Source organism: Meleagris gallopavo, chromosome 2 (assembly GCF_905368555.1).
Source record: "Meleagris gallopavo chromosome 2, MGAL_WU_HG_1.1, whole genome shotgun sequence".
NCBI lineage: Eukaryota > Metazoa > Chordata > Aves > Galliformes > Phasianidae > Meleagris > Meleagris gallopavo.
In genome coordinates, this window is record NC_139405.1 from 22,305,762 (window position 1) to 22,325,609 (window position 19,848).

Here is a 19,848-nt window from a genome sequence, read left to right on the forward strand (position 1 = left end):
CTGCATTCAAAAAGGACTAACCATAAATAATGTGCTTAGGACATAACAAAGGGCAATGCAAACAAAGGCAATGATGTCCTGAAGGTGCATGAGTTTCAGATTTGATGCATGTAATTCAAATATTTTCAACAGGATATAACTCCCCAAGCATAATTTCTTCAACAGAGACAGAATTTCTACTTTTTTCTTTATTGCTCATTAGTATTTTGGACTTGTCAATGTAAGTATATATTTTAAAAGGCTATGAATTTGACTTGCAAACAATACTTGACAAAATCCTTTTAGGCTACTAGGAAAATTGAGTTTTATTAGGAAGAGCATTTATGTAGATTGGAAAGCAGCAGAGACAAAGAAAATACACAAGAACAAAAGAAATAGCTTTCAATAAGGCAAAAAGAGATGAAGGGAGGGGACATCCTCAGCTCTGCATCAGGCAAAGCAGTATTTCTTATATCCTTAAACAAACTGGAAAGAAGGCAATACGTTCTCTTCTCCCCATCCCACAATATAAAAACCCTGAACAGCTGAAACTCACAGAGGACAAAATTATTTAAAGTTGTTCAAAATCGGAAAACTAGAAAGAATTCCAGATGAACCATACAAGGCCAGGCCAAGGGGCAAGTTAAATCTAGTGCAGATCAATAAAAAGCAAAGTGCATTTAAATGAAAGAAGTGAAGTACTTGCTGGGTTTAATGCTTCTGGAGCAACTCAATATCTGATTCAAGCGTTCAGCAAATGAAAGAAAATCACTACTAGATATGCGAAGATATAGCTGAGAAATATTCTTTTTCCATTCTAAAGACGGAAGCGTTCCCATGATTATCTAAGGGATAACACTGACAACACTGTTGTGTAGCAGCACACATCAGTTGCATGTTCCCATCAGAATGCTGCATTGTGCTCTTATCATTTGATCTCAAGAAGAACCAGCAGATGTAGTAAAAGATTCAGAAAATGGACACAAGAATAATTAGGGACAAAAAAGATTGCTGCACAGAAGGAAACTGAGAAGATTGAAGCAATCACACTAACAGGAGATGGATACATTATCAGAGATACACACACACACACATAAAAAAACAAACAACAACAACAAAAAAACACCAAAGAAGTGTAGAAAAGACTGCAGTGCTCCTATATACTTTCTGCATGCAGAAGCAATGACATCTTTGAAATAGCAATACGCTTACAGCAGCTTAAAGGAAGTGTGTATGTTTGTTTAGTTGGTTTGGTTCTGTGGTTGTGCTTTGTTGTTATTTATTTTATTTTTATTCACTGCTCAACATGCATCATCTTTTGCCGCAAGCTATGATGAAGACCTAAAAAGTTCAGAGAAAGATAACAGTTTTATACAGTCCATGACAATGAGTAAATTGTACGAGAAAGACCTGCAGGGTAGGAGACTTCCATAGTGCAGAATCAAAAAGAACAGGCTCAGAATTTCGACAGTGGGGCTCCAATACAGCTGCTACCCTAGGAAAAGCATTTTGAAGTATCTGCTACTACCCTCCTGAATGGTAGGCAAAGGACAAACATAGGTTGCAGAACTGGTCCATTAGGATTCCTAATCCTCTTCAGAAGTCCAAAGTGGTGTTTCCACATAGTAAAGCAGAGGAAGCTGGGAACAAGAAGATACATGAAGCTTTACTGAGGCTTCAGCCTAGAGACGCTAGACCCAGCGTAAATGATTTAAACATACTGTTGTCTTTGCAATGTTTGGAACAAAAACTGCATTTACTGAAGAAGAGATGGCTGTCACACTGAAGAAGTCTGACACAAATGGCCTCCTTCAGCCTCTATCCCTTTCCAATTTCTCAAGTGTTCACATACAAGATGTTCTCAAGGGGAGCAAAGCATTTTTGTCATTAGTACTGGAATGCACACTCTTCATCAGCTTATTCTTAAGTGTATGAACCCCGTGTTCTGCATGACAGCATGAGAGATTTTTGTATCTTGAAACCACACCAGAACTAGCTTTGCCTGGCAGGCTTTCGGCACTTCATTTACATATGAGTCAATGCTTCTGCAATACAAACATTAATGATGCATTCCCCATTGTCCTCCTATTTATATTCACTGTTTAACCTGCAGGCATCCCAAGTTAATTAAACAAATCAATCCCATTGAGATAATTGCGTCTCAAGCAAATTAACACAATTATCCTTTTTAAAAGAAAATCCTAGTAGTATCCACTGTATTTATTCATATAAATCAAAAGCTGAATCCTCTCATTCTAGCTTCACTGCCATCTAGGAACTTGTCTTAAAATGAAAGGTGTAACGACACACGAAACCAGCTATCATTTGCCTGCTGCACCCAGCAGCTTCTCTATTTTCATCGTTCACTGCACTGAAGTCAGAGGTGCCAGTCAGAAGTAAAGCTTCTTGGGGAAGAAGGAAACAAGGAGGGATCTCATTGCACTGGGCATGCTGTAGCTGTATCACTTTGAAAAGAGTCCTTGCTCCAAAACAGTAGTTGCACTTTCAACTTTGGCAAGATGAGCAACGAGCTAGTTAACTCGGTATATTGGGGTTACAGATATTCCCCACCCTTTTTTCCTCCAGCTCAAACCCTCAGGAAACAGAAAACCCTCTGGAGCAAAACTGAAATTCTGCAAAAGACATCTTGAGCCACAGACAAGATTACTCTAGACAGTACTCATTTTTATCTGATTCCTGTTCAAAACCTGGACTGGACCAGAATCATAGGAAATACTGTGAGCAGTCCATCAGAGGGAAGGATGGGAACATGGAGGAACCAGACAGACAGAACAGCATTACCATCCCCATCCACCCTCCTCCCCTAAGCACTTATGGGTGCTTTTGTTCCAAGGTGCAGTGCCTCAGCACATAAAACGTACCTTGGCCTCCTCAGGTCAAAGCCCACCACCCATTCGAACTTCCAGCCAACTGGTACCTGGCTGGCCACAGCAGGGCACACACAGTCTTCTCCCAGCTCTGACAGCCATAGAGGCTGCTGTGCCCAGCACAGGGATGCAGCAGTAGGCCAAAGAGGCTACCAGAAGTCAGCTTGGCAGGGCAACTCTCAGAGCCCTCAAAGAAAAATTAGCAGAAGCACTAAGCGCCCTGTAACTAAAAATGGGAAATTCTGTAGAAGCTGATACGCAAAACCAGAGCCTTGTCAGCTGAACATCTCTGCAACTCTGTTCTTTCAAGAGACTTGAGTGCAATTATGCCCTGTCCCTGGAGGTGTTCAAGGCCAGACTGGATGGGACTTCGGGCAGCCTGATCTAGCAGCAGGTGACCCTACACACGGCACGAGGGTTGGAACTCAATGAGGTTTAAGATCCCTTTCAAACCAAGCCATTCTATGCACTGCATTCACGATGGCATGGGTCAAGCCCTGGCAGCTGCCACTTACATTTGCTGCTTTAGGCTGCACAAGACTGTTCAGTACTTTGCCCAAACACAGGAATCTCCGTCTCAAAGCCTGTAAGAAACAAGAGGCAGGTAATCGTGCATGTGTGAGAGCACGCACGTGTGTACATGCATGCAGGAGACAGACAAAAATCGTTAACAAGCATAACCAGTAATAACTGTCTTCTCATGTCTCTTTGCAGATGATTCAGCGCAGGACCAGCATGCTCCTCACCGTGCCTCCCACTGGCTGCTAGGCAACTGCGGCAATGCAGGGCAGACAGGCTTCAAGCATCAGCTTGTTCCTCCTTCTGAAGGAATTAAGGGGCTTAACAGTGCATTAGTTGCAGGACCAAGTAACTGACGACTGGTAACTGACACTGAGTCTCCAGGAACTGTTACAGGGAAAAATAAAGAGGTAACAGAAGTATTGGGAGGACAAAAGGGCACCAGGCTTGCCTGCTGCCTGCTCAAGCACTGGATGGCAGGGGGGTATGCAGGTGATTTGAGAGAAGACTCCTCCCTCCTCTTTGCAAAAATAAATAAAATAAGAAAGCGCATTTTTTCAGTTTTATTTTTTTCCACAGAAGATCTGTTCCAGGGATGCCTCAGCCCAGACCTGCAGCTACCTGCACTCTTTAGCCAGCTGGCAGGGATCATCTGTAAGCCATGCAACACAGAAGGACACCAAAATGGACTAGCCTGCAAACAAACTATTTCCTTGTAGTATTTTCTTTTTTTTCCAGCTTGGATCATTTCAGTGACTTGAATGATGTTACAGATGCCCAAAGGGATGAGTCAGCAGGTGAGGGTGGCTCCCCAAGGATCCTCTACTAGGCTTCAGAACAGCAGTCCTCCAAGGTGGCTGATTCTCCTGTGCTCTCTGCCTGCACTCACATAGGACTGAGTCTCTCGTAAAATGAGAGAAAAATCACCAAGTCTATCAACCTAATCTGCTCAGAGAGCTGGGCAATCACCAATCACATGGAGTTTAACAAGAGCAAGAGCAGGAATCTGCATCTGGGAAGGGGTAACCCTGGGTGTACATACAGACTGGGGGATGAGAGCAGCCCCAAGAAAAGCAGTAATTGAATAAGAGTCAAGAGAATGCCCTGACAGCCAGAAAGGCCAACAGCATCCAGGGCTGCCCCAGGCCCGGCACTGCCAGCTGGGCAAGAGGAGAGGCTGCCTGCTGCGCTCTGCACAGCCTCAACTCCAGCACTGAGCATGGGTTTGGACGCCACAGTACAAACAAGACATAAACTACCAAAAGGTGTCCAAGAGTACTACAAAATGGTGAAGGGTCTAGAGGGCAAAGCGTGTAAAGAGCAACTGAGGTCCCCTGGGTTTGCTCAGAGCAGAAGAGCTGAGGGGAGGCTCATGGCGGCTGCAGCTTCTCACAGGAAGCAGAGGAGAAACGCTAAGGGAATGGTATGGAGCTGTGTCAGGGGAGGGGCAGCTGGGGGTTAGGGACAGGGTCTGCATCAGAGGGCAATGAGCATGGAACAGGGCGCCCAGGGCAATGGGCACAGCCCCAAGCTGTCAGAGTTCAAAGAGTATTTGGACAGTGCTCTCGGACATAGGGTTGATTTCTAGGCGCTCCTATGCAGAGTCAGGAGTTAGACATGGTGATCCTTAAGTGTCCTTTCCAAATCAGGTGATTCCACGTAGAGTACTATTCCTAAACCGTGCCTCTTAGTGCTATAGCTACACATCTCTAAAACAGTTCTAGGAACAGGGACACCACTACTTCTCTGGGCAGTCCATTCCGAGCAGTGACTACCCCCTCTATGAAGAAACTCTTTTAATATCCAATCTAAATCTCTCCTGTAGAGAACATTTTCTCAATTCTTTAACCACAGGCGGCAATGGAGGATTCCTCAGCTGTGGAGGCACTTGCAGGCATGCAAACACCACTCACTTGTATCGTGCCAGGAAATGGCAGAGACAGGAACAGGTAGAGAAGTCCCTTCTGCAACCACTTTGCAAGAAGTACCCAAGATGGACATTTAAAGTTCAGTAATAACATTTAGCAGAATGTACAGAGGAGGTGGTTTACACTCTGTGCTTCCATTGACTATTCCAAAAATCCAGAGAAGTTTCACTACTTTCCCGTTAGGAAACAGTAGGAGAGCCTTACATAGACCAAGCTTTCAAGTAAGTCCTACACAAATCATACACATAAGCAACTGAAGAGGTTAGTTCTAAAATTGCAAAGTGGGACAAACAGGCAATCCTCCCCATTTTTTTATGACCATTCTGAACTGCACGCTACATTTAGCATTTTCATTACCTCAACAAACCTGTGGCACTGCCAGAAATGATTTGTTTACTTATAAAAATGTATGTTTCAGAAAAGTTAGAAGCAGAAAACTTAATTTATATGGTGCACAAGTCTTTCGCTAACCTAATTTTATACAGCATAAAAAAAATAAATCAGAATGGCTAAGGATATCTGTTTCTTATTATAAAACAAACCTAACATCATGTCAACTCTCAAACTGCATAAACTTCTATCTATATATATCATTTATAAGCCAGGGTCAAAATGGATAATAGAGTAGGAATACAAAATACTTTATTACAGGGCAGCCTGGAAAAAAGAATAGCTATCTTATCATGAAACATATTTAGAAAACCAGTTCTGTAACACAGGATCCACAGAGCAGAGATACAGATGTTCTGTCATAAAGAATTCATTATTTAGAAATATACTACAGAACACTCCATTTACAATGAAGTACCATAAATAATTCATGCTAAATATGCATCATAAGCGCAGACAGTTCCACAAAACGGGCAGTGGCATTTTCTCTGCCATTCTTACCAAGATCCCTATACTCAGTGAAACAAAAGCTATGTGCAACAGGTACTGAATTTTCCTCAAATGATATCACTTCCCTGTTCAAAGTCTCCCTCACCAATATAGTATAGGGATTTCTACACAAGTATTGTCACTGCAGCCACAAGAAGCGCTATTCACTTGTTTAAGGCATAAAATTGTGCACATTTTAATTTTATCCCTGTAAATAATACTGAACTCACAACTTCCATTCACTGCCTGTGTACAGTGTTGCATAGCTCTACCTTGCATTTGCTGCTTTGACCTGAAGAAGCAAACACAGAAAGCAGACAGGAAACTCAAGTAGCATGACCTCTATGTTTCTGTGGAAAATTAGGGCAGCAGTTATTGTACAAACTGTGCCAAAGACTTGACACAGTGATGGAAACACTCCTCTACTTTAGATTAGATTTAGACAAATTTTATTTCTATATGTAAACAAACAGCCATCCTTAAAAAAAAAAGAAGTTGTGAATGACATAGGTCATACAGATTCATTCTAATAGGTGGAAGATTCCTAGTGCATTAAGTTTTAATTTTCCATGACCCATGCAGACACACCTATTTCCCAAAAGGTCAAGCAAAAATTGTACCTGACTGTACCTGACTGTAACTGGGGGAAGGAATAGTTGCTGTTTTACAAAGAGCATTCAATACTTAATTTTGCTTTCCATTCTACTTGAATGGTTCATCCCCAGCAAGATATCTGTATGAATGCAAAACTTCATTTGTCTGAGTCCTTTCATCCTCCTGAAAATAAACAACCACAGAACTCATCCTGTTCTAACTACAGATGCCCCTCTCAACATGGACAGATAGGCAGGACTAGATGCCCGTTTTCCTTCTTTTGAAAGCAGCAAGTTTGGCAACGAAAAAAGAAACAACATAACAAAGAAACACACCAGCCTGATACTGGTAATAAGTAAAGGCACAAGCATCAGACTTGGATATTGTGTCACTGCACAGCATCAGGTGATCTCCTGATCACTTCCACAGACCCTTCCACCTTTCCACAAACCCTGAAAGCGGAACAGACCACTGTGACCATCCATCTGACCTTCCTCCCAAGGTGGGTTGATGACCAGAAAAAACACATCAGCAATAATCCTTTTTGCTAACAGCATCTAGTTCCAATTCACAAGCACGCGATCAGGAATCTTTCACGTTCAAAAGAATTTGTTTCAGTGAGTAATTTACCCTATTTAATAATTTGTGTGCTACAACTAGCCCAGATTCATCTGGCTTCAACTTTCAGCTATTCGGTCTCATTACACCTCCTCCTACTAAACTGGAGAGCTTTGTGTTTTCTCTCTCCTCTACAGATATTTGTGAAATATAGCTCAGCCACTTCACTTAAAATAGGCATGCTAGGTCTTTTTTTTTTTTTTTTTAATTAAAAAAAAAATCTAACAGTGAAACAGGTTTTCCAACTGTAATCGATCTCTCAGCTTTCTGAAAATGCATGTTGGTTTCTTTAAACATTTTTTTCTGAAGTTGGCACATAAGTACTGGACTCAGCACTCAAGTAATGGTTCTGTGCTATTATACACTGGTAATACTACATATTCCTACAGTACACATTCAGCTTTTGTGTCCAAAGATTGCATCGACTCTTTTAGTAGCATTACAAGGAGTCTGTAGTTTGTTAGCTTAACCATAACCTCCCAACTTTTTTTCTATGTAGAATGCTATCCAGAATGTATCTAAGTCCTTCCCTCTGCATAACGTACAGAGGTGGACTGGTCTGTGCTAACGTATTACTCAAATAAGTCTATACAATAAGGGAATTAATCTCATGTGAGACAAAGTTCATACCATTATTTACCATAGCTCTGATCCTTGGTGGCAGTTTCAAATGTACCAAAAAGTAACTTTGTTTAGCATGATTATTGGTGATCCTGAAATAATTTTATCTCAGTTCTTCCAACTAAAAGCTGGCAGTTACTTCTCCCTCCCCTTTGTTAATAATTACATTTATACTCAGTGCCATTATTTCTCTATTTATGTAATACGTACAGACATAACACACAGATAATAGAAATCCTGGCACAAAATTTGTTCCTCTTCACAGAGGACATTTCATGTCCTCACAAGCAACAGCACAGCACAATGCTGTACACGGCTCCACTCTGAGCACTGGATATGGCATTTTAAACACAGCCTTCACTTTCTCACTCATAGAAAAGATTCACGAGTTAAAATAAATCCTGGGTAAGTGCATGCAGGATTGTGGTTTGTTGGTTGTTTGTTGGTTGTTTTTTTTTTTTTTTTTTTTTTTAAAGTACCTAATACAGCATCAGCAACATTAACATTATGGTTATTAGTTTACTTAATACGATGATGTTCCATTAGACAAAAGATAATGTAATTGTAGGCTGGAAATTAACTATGGAAACATGTTGATATAGTTATATGGAGTCATGAAACTTTTTCAAATATAAGGGCACTATGTCTACAATACAGTTTAAACAAGTTAACTTATCTCATCTGTTTATGCATAATAAACTTTTGCTCTATGCTATCATATCAGATACTCATTATTCCAATACAAAAAATGTTTGCTTGTTTATGTATACACACACACACTCACACACACACACTCACACATACTTGAAGTTAAGTGAGCACAACTTGTTAGAACCTAGTGCTTCCCATGCTTTGGCTTAAAAAGAATTCAGAGTACAAAAGGCTATCTTTTAGACAAACTGCACCAGCATTGTGATGCTGTGCTAGAAAAGCAGCATGCACAAATAGGAACAGGAGCAGAAGTGTCTGAACCCAGTGTCAAAGGAGCCACAAGTCAGCTGATGTTACAGACTCTGAGAAGACTCTTGAAAAGCAAGGATTGTGTCAAAACCCAAGTACCCAGTGTGGCTTAGCACACAAGGATTTGTTTAGGGCACGGAAACACTAATGCAAGTCTGGAAGTGTTCTTTTCCTAGGCTAAAGTTTAATAGAACTTTAACTTTTTAACAAAGGTCAAAGTTTCAGCACATCTCCTGAGGTTAGCACTGCTTCAGTAAAACCAGTGCAGCTATTCACTGAACCCCAGTTCAACAGCAGATTAATTACTACTCACAAAGCCTTGCCTAGAATATTTAACTGATTAGCTAACATACTTACCAGAGCTCTATATTTAAAAAAAACTTAATTAGTCAGAGCTTAATGGTTCAAAAGATGTCCAACTTGTCTATCAGAAGAGCAACAGGATCATCATGCAGTAGTTCCTAAGTAGCCAAGCTGAGGACTCTCTTCTCTGATTAAGAGGTTTGGGTTTTTGTTTCAGTCCACATCATTAAGTCAAAAGGTAGTAATTTCTTCATTTCTGAGTGCACTAGTATCCAAAACAAGAAAAAGGCAGGGTTTTCAGTTCTCACCTGCTTACAGGAAGTTCACACCTCACTGTTACCAACTAAAATATAACAGAAATACAAGCAGCTCCAACCATCTGCTAATCTTTCCCATTCGCTATGAGCTGGCTTCAAACAAACCAAGAGATCTTTTCAAGTGTCACGTCTGGGGTTGCAGAAGGCAGCCCAGGCCAGGCAGACAGAGGAACTCAAATCAAGCACAATTCTGTCCCAGGAGGACAGCACAGATCTCTCCTAACTACAAAACATGCCTGAGCTTCAGGTCTACTGAGCGTAGGAGATGAGGTCATTGCCTGAAAGGAGAATCCTACCATGGGTACACAGCTTAAAATGCTGCTAGTCATTACTCTCTGGCAAGTTACATATTGGCATTTTGCAGCTTTTCAAGTATGATCCAAATGACAAAGTAGGCCAAGAGACTGTTTCTTTAAACACCAAATTTCTAATATAGGTTCTAGCCAGTCACTTAGCGCTGCATTTGTCTTTTGTGGTTGCGCTTATTTCCTATTTAAGAGAAGACTGTAATAGTTCCTGGTCTGTCACATTTTCTTCAAATAAGATGTTTCAGCAGCAGCTTCCTCTTGTGATACATTATTCTGCATTGGTGAACACCGTGTTCACCCTCACTGTGCTCAGAAAGGCTGTCATCTACAAAAAAGATTTACAAACGTGAGGCAACTAGACAAAAAGAGTTCAAAATCCCATTTATGATAGTCTACAGGAATTTTCCCCCATATCTAGATTCATTTCTCCCTTCTCCATCTGCACTTCCCATCTATTTCAAAACAATCAACAAATGTTTCTCTAGCTACATAGACCTGGCACGTTTCATTTTCCTTGTCGTTTAAGAGATGCACACAAACTACTGTGTATTAATAGCAAGAACACTCTGCACTTCGTAAAGCTTTATTCAAAGCATTCTGTGATCTTCCTCTGAAAGCACTAATTTAGCACATTCACAGTAGATCTGAAGCTTGTATTCTAACTCATTCCACACAGGTGGAAGCTCAGAGGCACGGTCAGGCTGAAGCAACTGGCTCTGGGTGGAACCATAGGAAGAACTCATGTCCTGCCTTCCCACACTCATTCTGTATTTCAACATGTCTGACCAACGCTTGCTCCCATGCTTCCTGCCCCACATTTAACATCAGAAAATGTAGCCTCTTCTTTCCTCTTTAGTCACTGGCAGAACTTCCCAGACAGCTTTTTTTTTTTTTTTTTCTCTCCAAGGATTTTCCAAGGTTAAATAGTTAAATCATTAAGGAATAATTTCACCATCTCTTAAGGAAACTACGTACACAAAAGAAAACATTCTCCCAACATCAATCTACGTGGCTATGTTTTTACATTCCAGATAACAGCCACACTAGTTGAGTATGAAAAGCTAACATTAACCCCTTCCAAATGAAAAGAATACTCTCGGGATCTGTTCTTTAAAAATAATATCCTTGGATACGCAAGAGACTGCTAGTCAAATATCACAAAAGTCTCAATTTGTTTTAAACAGGAGAAAAAGAACATAGGTCAGTCTTTTTCGCTCATCTTCAGCTATTCTTCAGGTGTGATTTTTATGTAACTACGCAATTGTATTTTTTTTAATAAGAAGTAAATGTAAGCTTATACAAAAGAGAGAACAAGCAACCAAAAAAGAATTAACATTATAATACTATGGTAATATCTGAATAAGGAAGTGATTTCAAATTTAACCAGTAATGGAAACCAAAATCACATATGAAAAGAAGGCAGGTCAAATGAGCATAAACTTGTCTTACATTGCAGACATCACAAGAGCTCCTAACTGTACATGACTCACTAAAGCATAAAGAACATTACTGGATTCTCACACAAGGATCCATCACCATGGCATCGGGACACACAACCCTCAATCTTGTTTCAACAAAAATACTTCAGTCACACAAGATAGTACCTCATCATTAACCACTGCCAGCTACGGTTTTTCTAAATGATGGACACTACTACTTTTACTCAAAGCTCATGCAATAGCAGGTCTCACCAGAAACTGTTGGTTGAACTTCAGATTAATCTACAGATGACCCCTATGTATCTTGAGGCTAAATTAAACGCAAAATAGGGTTCTTCTCCTTTCTTTCTCTCAAGAAGTCTTAAAACCACAAAGCAGTCCAAGACTCCTCCCTTCACTAGGGTATTCAGAGCATGCCATCCCACTTCTTTCATTCCCTTCACACCATGCCCAGAAATTGGAGAGAAACATGAACACACATACACACACACATAGCTCCAACCCCCAACCTAAAACTCAAGAACAGCTGGTTTCCCCAATTAAGTGACCCATGGTATGTGCGTTTATCTACTGCTAGAGAGAGAATGCAGAATCCCCTTGAGGGCTACTCAGTGTAAATGGAAAGTTTCTAGGCAGCAAGGCTCATCCAAAATCCTATTAAAGGCAGAACTGTACAGGAAGATGCACAAATATATTCCAAGCACATTTTTCATGTTTTTCACTCAGTAAAAGCTTGTTGGATATTCTAATAATGTTGTGTTAGAGTTCTACCTCAACTGCAATCTGCTACTGAGAGTGATGGTCTAACTAGTTCAACTTCAGAGGACACTCTTAGACAAGACTTCTCCCTCCCTTAAGGCTACCAAAGGACATAGTTTTGCTTTGTTTTGTTGTTTGTTTGTTGTTGTTTTTTTTTTTTAAGTAACAAGCTAGCAGAGGAAGGCCGAGAGAAAAAGAGTTTCTTCCTCCGAGTTGTCTATTTAAGAAATCTGGAGGAAGTTTAAGCATGACACAGAAGACTACAGACTAATTTGCCTGTCTAAAACACACTGATTAGGAGAAGGGCTAGTGAATGTATACTTTTCCTTTTGTAAGCAGCAGCATGTAATCAGAATGATATTCACATTTTCAAACTAGAAGAGGATTGAAGTGACACCACTACCTGTGTAAAATCTATCTAAACCTACAAAAGACAGATTCAAAGAAGAGAATTCCCTCGCCTCAAAAAGATGGCTTTGGTGGGAGGGTTCCATGCCTCCAGCTCCCACAGACTTCCTGGGCTGCCCTAAGCACATTCCTTAAGTCACAAATGGGCAGTGAGATGCATAAAAAGAGTGTGAGTAAAACATCCCTGTGGAAACAAAGGCATTGACCTTTTTAATCTCTAAGAGGTATTCAAATACTATACTCACAGGCAATCGTTAAAATGACTCATTAAAGTAGCATACTGCTAAGGCTCAGCATTTGAAAGCAAAAGGCTAATGAAGTACTCAAGCAACAAGCTTTTTTACCTCTTGATAAAATGGAAGGGGAAAAAAGAACCCAGCCCTGTTTGCACACTTTGCAGACAAACTCCCTTTGAAGTTTAACTTTTTTCTTCCTGTTTAACAAAATTACTTCAACAATATAAAAGTTGGAAATAACTCTGCCTCAGAAGTAAAAACGTTCCGCTATTCCTTATTGGTAAGCAGCACAAAAAGACAGACCAAAAAAAAAAAAAAAAAAAAAAAAAAAAAAAAACACACACAGGAAATTGAGAGCTATTCATTTAGTTTTAGCCAAGTCTTTATGAGACTGTATATTCTGACTATTAGTTGATGCTACTACACAACTGTCTGGCACACAAACCCATAAAAACTAGACCAAAAAAAAAAAAAAACAAAAAAACAGCAGCAACATAAAATTTTTACCTTCAAAAAGAACACAAGTGGCATGAATACAATTCTCTAGAAAATGCTACTTATCAAAAACAAAACAGCTATTCCCCCACATATATGCAATGTTTAAAACAAAGAATCCAAAGATATAATTATGGTCACGCAATGCCCATCTAGAAAGTACAAGCAGTTCCATTTAGGGAGTCAAAATCCTTTAAGCATTATCTCTAATGACACTGTGTACCCCACTTCCTCTCATATTTTTTATTTTCAGGTCCTGAGAGGACGCTAACCATTGCCTTTACCAAGGATCTGAAAGAAGGTGTGAAGTCACTTGTCTGCCCAGAACACACAACCTCAAGCAACAGTGAGCAATAACGGAATCTAGTTACTTTCTGGTAAAGGTTTTTTTCTGTTTATGTATAGTTTGCCCAAACAGCAACTAGCTTTAAACATAGCAATTACGCAAAAGTTACAAACTTACGTGAATAAAACAGGATCACAAGAAATACCCCTGGGCAACAATGCTCTAAAAAGCCTGCGGGTCATAGCAGGCACAATCTAGACACAGAACTTCCTGTACAATCCTGCAGCTAAGCAAGGAAATGTAGCCACTGGATGGATAAGAACGTGATTTTGTATGAGGTAGGGTGGGAGGGAGAGTATTATCTAAGATAAATAGCAGCAAGAACAACACGTATTTCTCTTCTGTTCGCAGAAGAAAACACCACAAGAATAGCTAAAGATTTAAAAAAATAAGCAGCGGCACATTTTATATCGAGAGTTAAAGAGTCAGCGTATTTGGTTTATCCAAGAGGATAACAGCTATCAGTGACTCAGTGACAAAATGGCTAGATGTCTCTACAAAAATTTACTCAAAAGATAAAGAATGTATTAGTCAAAACTAAGCCCAAAAAGATGCTGCTGGGCAGAGAAAACATTTCGAAGAATTCAGAATTAATCTCTCTATGTAATTACAGTTAATTGATACGATGTGCAGTATGCTCAGACATTTATCAGCAACAAGCTGGCAAAATGCAGTATCCACAAGAAACACTACATCTTAACCAGCTGACTATAAAGCTGTGTCCCATTCCTCTGGTGTTTACATCTTCCCCACTTTGTAGCAATGCCATACATCAGACACGCAGATCTCTGCGGCAAGGTAAAGCCAGCCAGTTCAGCTCTTGAAGGACAACTTCAGAAGCAGAAGCTGTTCCCTGTGCACTATTAAAATATTAAAACCAAAGTTCACCATTCCAGGTCTTTAACATTCCCTATGACCTCAAGTCAAGGTATTTAAGGATCTTCCCAGTGCCTCAGGACAGGCTGCAAGCCACAGCTCTGCTGCTCTAACTAATAATAACGAACTAATAATAAACTAATAATGTGCTGGAGACTCACATTTTTGTGTGGCTATCTGAGGGACATCAAGTGAACTTCCCAAATAATTGCTGAAGGCAGATCTAAGCACAATAGTTTGTAATACTAAGATCTTCTTCTCCCCACTTTTCAGCTCATAGCAACTTGCATTAAACAAGGACACCTGGGCAAGACATTATACTACATTCACCTTATGGATAAATAGACAAAAGAGTTTGCCATACTGATGCATTCTTAACAAAACACTCTACTAGTACAGTCAAAGAACAGAAAAATATATATAGCACAAAAAAATAGAACCTCTGTAACTCTCCTGGAGGAAAATGAGTGTAATTTACAACTGCAACATGTTGCACGCTGTCACTTATAGTTGAGAGTGAGCAACTCTACAAAGTAACAACAGAAGTTACACACTTTCCATTAAAGTCACCAAGTGAGGGTTCATGATCTGCATTAGTAAGACAGGTAGAAAGGTAACAGAGGCTCATTCTGGGGGACAATAAATGTATTTCACAGAACACATTTTCTAAAATTACAGCCCATTCCTTGGCATTTACGAAGTCCACAAATGACAAGTTACCCCTATCACAGGAATTCATCACCTGCAGCTGAGGGTCAATATGAACCAAGAGAGCAGGTTTTCTGAGGGAGACTAACAGTGAGCAAACTTCGGGTATTCTCAGAGCATAGCCATCTGCTCAATCTGGGTACCTGAACTAATATTTTCCCTTGCTTTAAATATCTAGAGCATTTTAACTTTAATCTCAAATGTGAATTCTGCAACTCTTCCTTCATTGCGTTCTCCCCAACATTTTTAGAATGTTTGGATTTTATTTTTATTTTTTTAACCCTTGATTTACTGGCACTTTTCAGGTTGGCAAGAGAAGCCAGAGCTTGGAAACTGCACAGACTCCATCCAGAACAAGTTTTAGAGAAAGAAAAGCAGAACATTTCCTATCTCTCTCTCTACATCAGCAGCGAAGCATTAGCCTCTCTGCTAGAATTTCACCATCAGCCTCAACTAAAATTTCCCTTTTAACTCTCCCAGAACCCTGTCTTTAATTCAGTTAGGAAAAAATTGGTATGAAGCATAGAAAGCCATGAGAGACGTGGGGAGGAAGAAGGTAAGGTGAGGACGGCACGATCCAGATGGCTGGTATTGGTGGTTAACGTTTCAGTATCAAGAGCCAATCTGATTTGTTTCAGAAGTTAAGAAGTAAAAAAACCCCACCAAAAACAAACCCCCAAACCTTCTGTGTTTTTTGTAGCTAGGGTTTCTAAACAGGATTTGAGAGGCCACTTTACACCAACTATAATGATACATGTTAGGATCTTGATACCTATAGCATCATATACAACAATTAATCATTTCAGCAATACGCTACAAAGGAGCATTATCACCTTGTTACTGAAAGGGGAGCTGACTCAAAGAGGACCAAGGGAGTTGCCCCAAACCACAGGGTAGTCATTAGCAGAGCTGCAGTTACAAGTTCCTGGCTTCCAGTGCTATTTTCACACCTGTATCGCAGAGCGGGCACGCGGAACGCTCCCCAGGCGGAGGTCATCTGCTCTGCACACACCATCTCCTGGTTCTGGCCAAGCTGTTAGCACAGTGGATGTGCACAGCCCAGGGACTCAGACCAGAAAAATAATTTTAAGGAGAAATAAGAGCCAGTGTCCTGCACTGGCTTCACTGAGCAGCCACGCAAGCGATAGAGATAGTGCCGGGGGCAGTGGGAGATAGGTAACATGCAACCCAATCCAACGTGCAATGACAAATGCACTCCATCTTGTTCATGCTTATGTGCTCAGAGGGGAACTTCAGATCAGTTCACTTTTCAAGCAAAAAGTGAAATGGCTCTTTCCATTTTAGCCCCAAAGCTTGACTGTGTGTTTTACAGAGCTGATTTCAGTTTCTCTTAGTTGTTTGATCAAGACTGCAGACAAAGTTACCTGCATCCTACAGAACCACACAGTTCACCATGTGAATATCCTACAGTGAAAGGTGACCTTTGTCATAAGGATAGCTTGAGAAACATTGCATAGGTCAATTGTCCATCTGAATGTTTACAGAAGCACTGATCTTACAACAGCAAGCCTGGGAAACCTAGTCCAACAGAGATGGGAAGGGGGAAGTGAGTATTCCACTTTAAAAGCAGAACCACAGAAATTTGCTTTTCATAACATGATTAATCTTAACTTATGTATAAACTTATAACTAGGCCTCTGTCATGTTCGTTGAATATATTCTCCCACTTTCTGTATTCTGCCTAATATTAGCCAGCCCTGAGTTCTCCAGACATTCCTTCTAACTCACTTCATCCTTTGAAGCTGACAGTTATCTACACAGTCAGGCACTGAAGTAATTTATTCTTTCAGAAGCGTTAAGCATTTACAACTTGCAACATCAAGTTGTGCAAATATTCAAATTTTCTGGAAGAAAAAGAAAAGGAAAAAGCATTTACCTTGATGTCTACACTTATGTAGATATTTTCTCCCCCCAAAACTTGATTATTTAGAAGCTTTTCCTTATGCATGAGAGATTTCCCATTTTCCTCCCTGTACTTTCCAGGTACTTTCCACACACTGTGACAAAACAACCAAATAACACAAGAAAGGGAACTCAAAATATCTGTTTTTTTTTTAATTCAAACAAATTCTCTTACTTTGAATGCTTCTCTAAGATGCCCTCTAAGGAGATGAAAATATTCATAAGCAATGTCAAAGGAAATTAGTAATTCTAATCCAACAGTGATGCCAAAATTCTGCACGCACATGCATTAACATAGGAAGAAACTACACTGCACAACCAGATTAGACAGAAATCATTCTCTCACTTCACCTCAGTCTGGTCTCATCAAAACCACTTGTTATTCCCTGTATAAAACAAGAACAGAACATCCAAAATATGGAAGGAAAAAAAAAAAAAAAAACAACATAAACACTTCAGTGAGATACTGTAGTTCTCAATGTATTAAGTGTTTTTCACTGCCAAGAATCATTCAAAAAGAACAACCAGAAATGTTTGCAAAACAGATTGCTACTATAAAATGCATTAACACAGCATGCCCCAGCTATTAATAACAGAATATACATCAACACACTGCTTTTCAGATGATCAATATTAATTGGCAATCTAATTTGGAACTGTTAAGACAAGTGACCTTGGAGCAGCAATCCATCAGGTCTAAGCTAACGGAAGGTGAAAGTAGGCCTGGTTACAGTTACTTCCTTGTCATTTCCTTTTCAGTATGACACAACGCTGTCTCAATGATCAAAGCCATTTTTATCTCACAGATGTACCTCTGAAAATAGATTAAGTCTTATAGAATGATTTTATGTTTATGATCCAAATTATCAGACAGCCCCTGTAGTTCACAAGAGCCTCGGGCTCCTTGGAAGGAAGTGAGAAGGTCACAAGGAAATACGGAGAAAGGAAAAGAATATGTGGGTGAGAGCTCTGGCATCCATCAACATCAGCACAAGCCCATCACGTCTCACGATGATCTCGTGAATGTTTCATCATACAGTAGAAGTAGTAATAGCAGGGAGCAAGTTAGGAAATATCCATTAAAAACTACATATACATAAGAACAAGGAACAGCTGACAATGGTGGCCTTGAGCAAGAAAGAGTTTGAACAGGACCGTTCACTTCTTCCTGTGAGGCAGGAAGATAGGAAGTAGGACAGTGGCACCTCCCTGCCCCGGGCTGCTGGGGAAGGAACAAATGAAGCCCCTCTGAAAGCCAAGAGAAGAGAATGAGGCACAGACATTCATAGCTCCAGATTAATTTCAACCTTGAAATGGTATCACACAAAGCGAGGACACAGTCTTCTAGAGGTAAAAGATGAGAGCCAGAGGGAAGTGCTAACTTCACTCTCTGAGAATCTCATTTCAAAGCCAATTCTATGATTTCTAGGGACCTGACTCGTTATTTGTACCTGCCTGGGGCTGGCAATAAAGCCATGGTGAGAAAAGGTGTCAACGCCTTAAGCTGCAGAATATGCTCAAGATGCAAAGGTCTCTCAGTGGCTGTTTTATAAGATAAGGAGAGAGCAAGTAAAAAAGAAAAAAAAAAAAATCAAACCGCACAGGTTAAAGAGCACAGATTCATGAATATCCACTTCGCAGCAAAGAGCAATGCTTTAAACAAAAAATCAAATGAATGAGTTACATCAATCCAGTAAGTATTAGGAGCAATACCTTAGGAAAGCAAGCAGCTGAGTGAGTACTGAGGCACAGTCCAACCTGTGTGCAAAAGCAGCGCACACAAAAGCACTGCATTCGCACCAGAAAAATAAAATCATTTCCAAAATCAACAGAATTTGCTAGACCAAACCAGCTTGAACACGAGCATTCATAGTTAACCCATGTTTGACTCCACACATTGGCTATGCACGGGCGATGGCAACACCATGGCTGTGGTCACCATCACGGTGACACTGGTGGCCTACACACGAGGGGATGGTAGTTCAGCTGAGCTGAATGCTCTAAGAAGTCCTGAATGCAGATGTAATTATCCATTCTTGGAACACAGGTAGGCCAGTTCCAACATGTGCGAGTGAAGAAGATGGTTTACATAACAAGCGAAGTATGCATTTACATAATAGCACTGCAGACTGCCAGACCTCTCACCTGAAGAGCTATATTTTACCAGTTATGTGCATACTGTCTACTCAAAGGTGGCCTCCTGAGACATTAAATTACATATTCATAGTGCAACTCAATGGTGGTGTGAAAGGGTGTGGTTTGAATGGACAAAGAGGAAAAGGTCTGAAACTTGCAGAATACTAAGAAACAAGTGAGCCTTTGATTCTTGCATACTCCATGCTGGGCTAAGAGCCACCTTAGTTTTCAATTCTTGCATGGGTAGCCACCCTCCAAAACGTAACTCCGCTAAGCAAACAAAACTGAAATGGAAAAAAAATAAATCAAGTCTGGCTACAAGAGCTAAATCTCTGAATCAAAGGAAAAAGGCTTTTAGTCCTGATCCTCTTGTAATGACATAATGCATTCAGCTCTTTTCACTACACTTTCCAACCAGCAGCCTCAAAGAACAATAGGGATTTTGAGGCCTCTGAGTTACACAAAGCGCAGGACAACAGGAGACAAAATGAAATACATAAATGAATGAGCAGGATAAGTGACAAGCTAGATGGACTGCAAGTTGAAAAACAGTGCCTGCATCAAACTACTACTATGTTCAGCTGATTGTTGTTCCAGTATGGTTATTC

The 19,848-nt window shown here is 40.3% G+C and overlaps 1 protein-coding gene across 4 annotated transcripts in view; it reads right to left on the reverse strand.

Moving 5' to 3' along the window:
• TRERF1 (transcriptional regulating factor 1) overlaps window positions 1-19,848 on the reverse strand; it is a 100,538-nt gene that overhangs the window by 51,222 nt on the left and 29,468 nt on the right. The gene's annotated exons all lie outside the window — the stretch shown is intronic.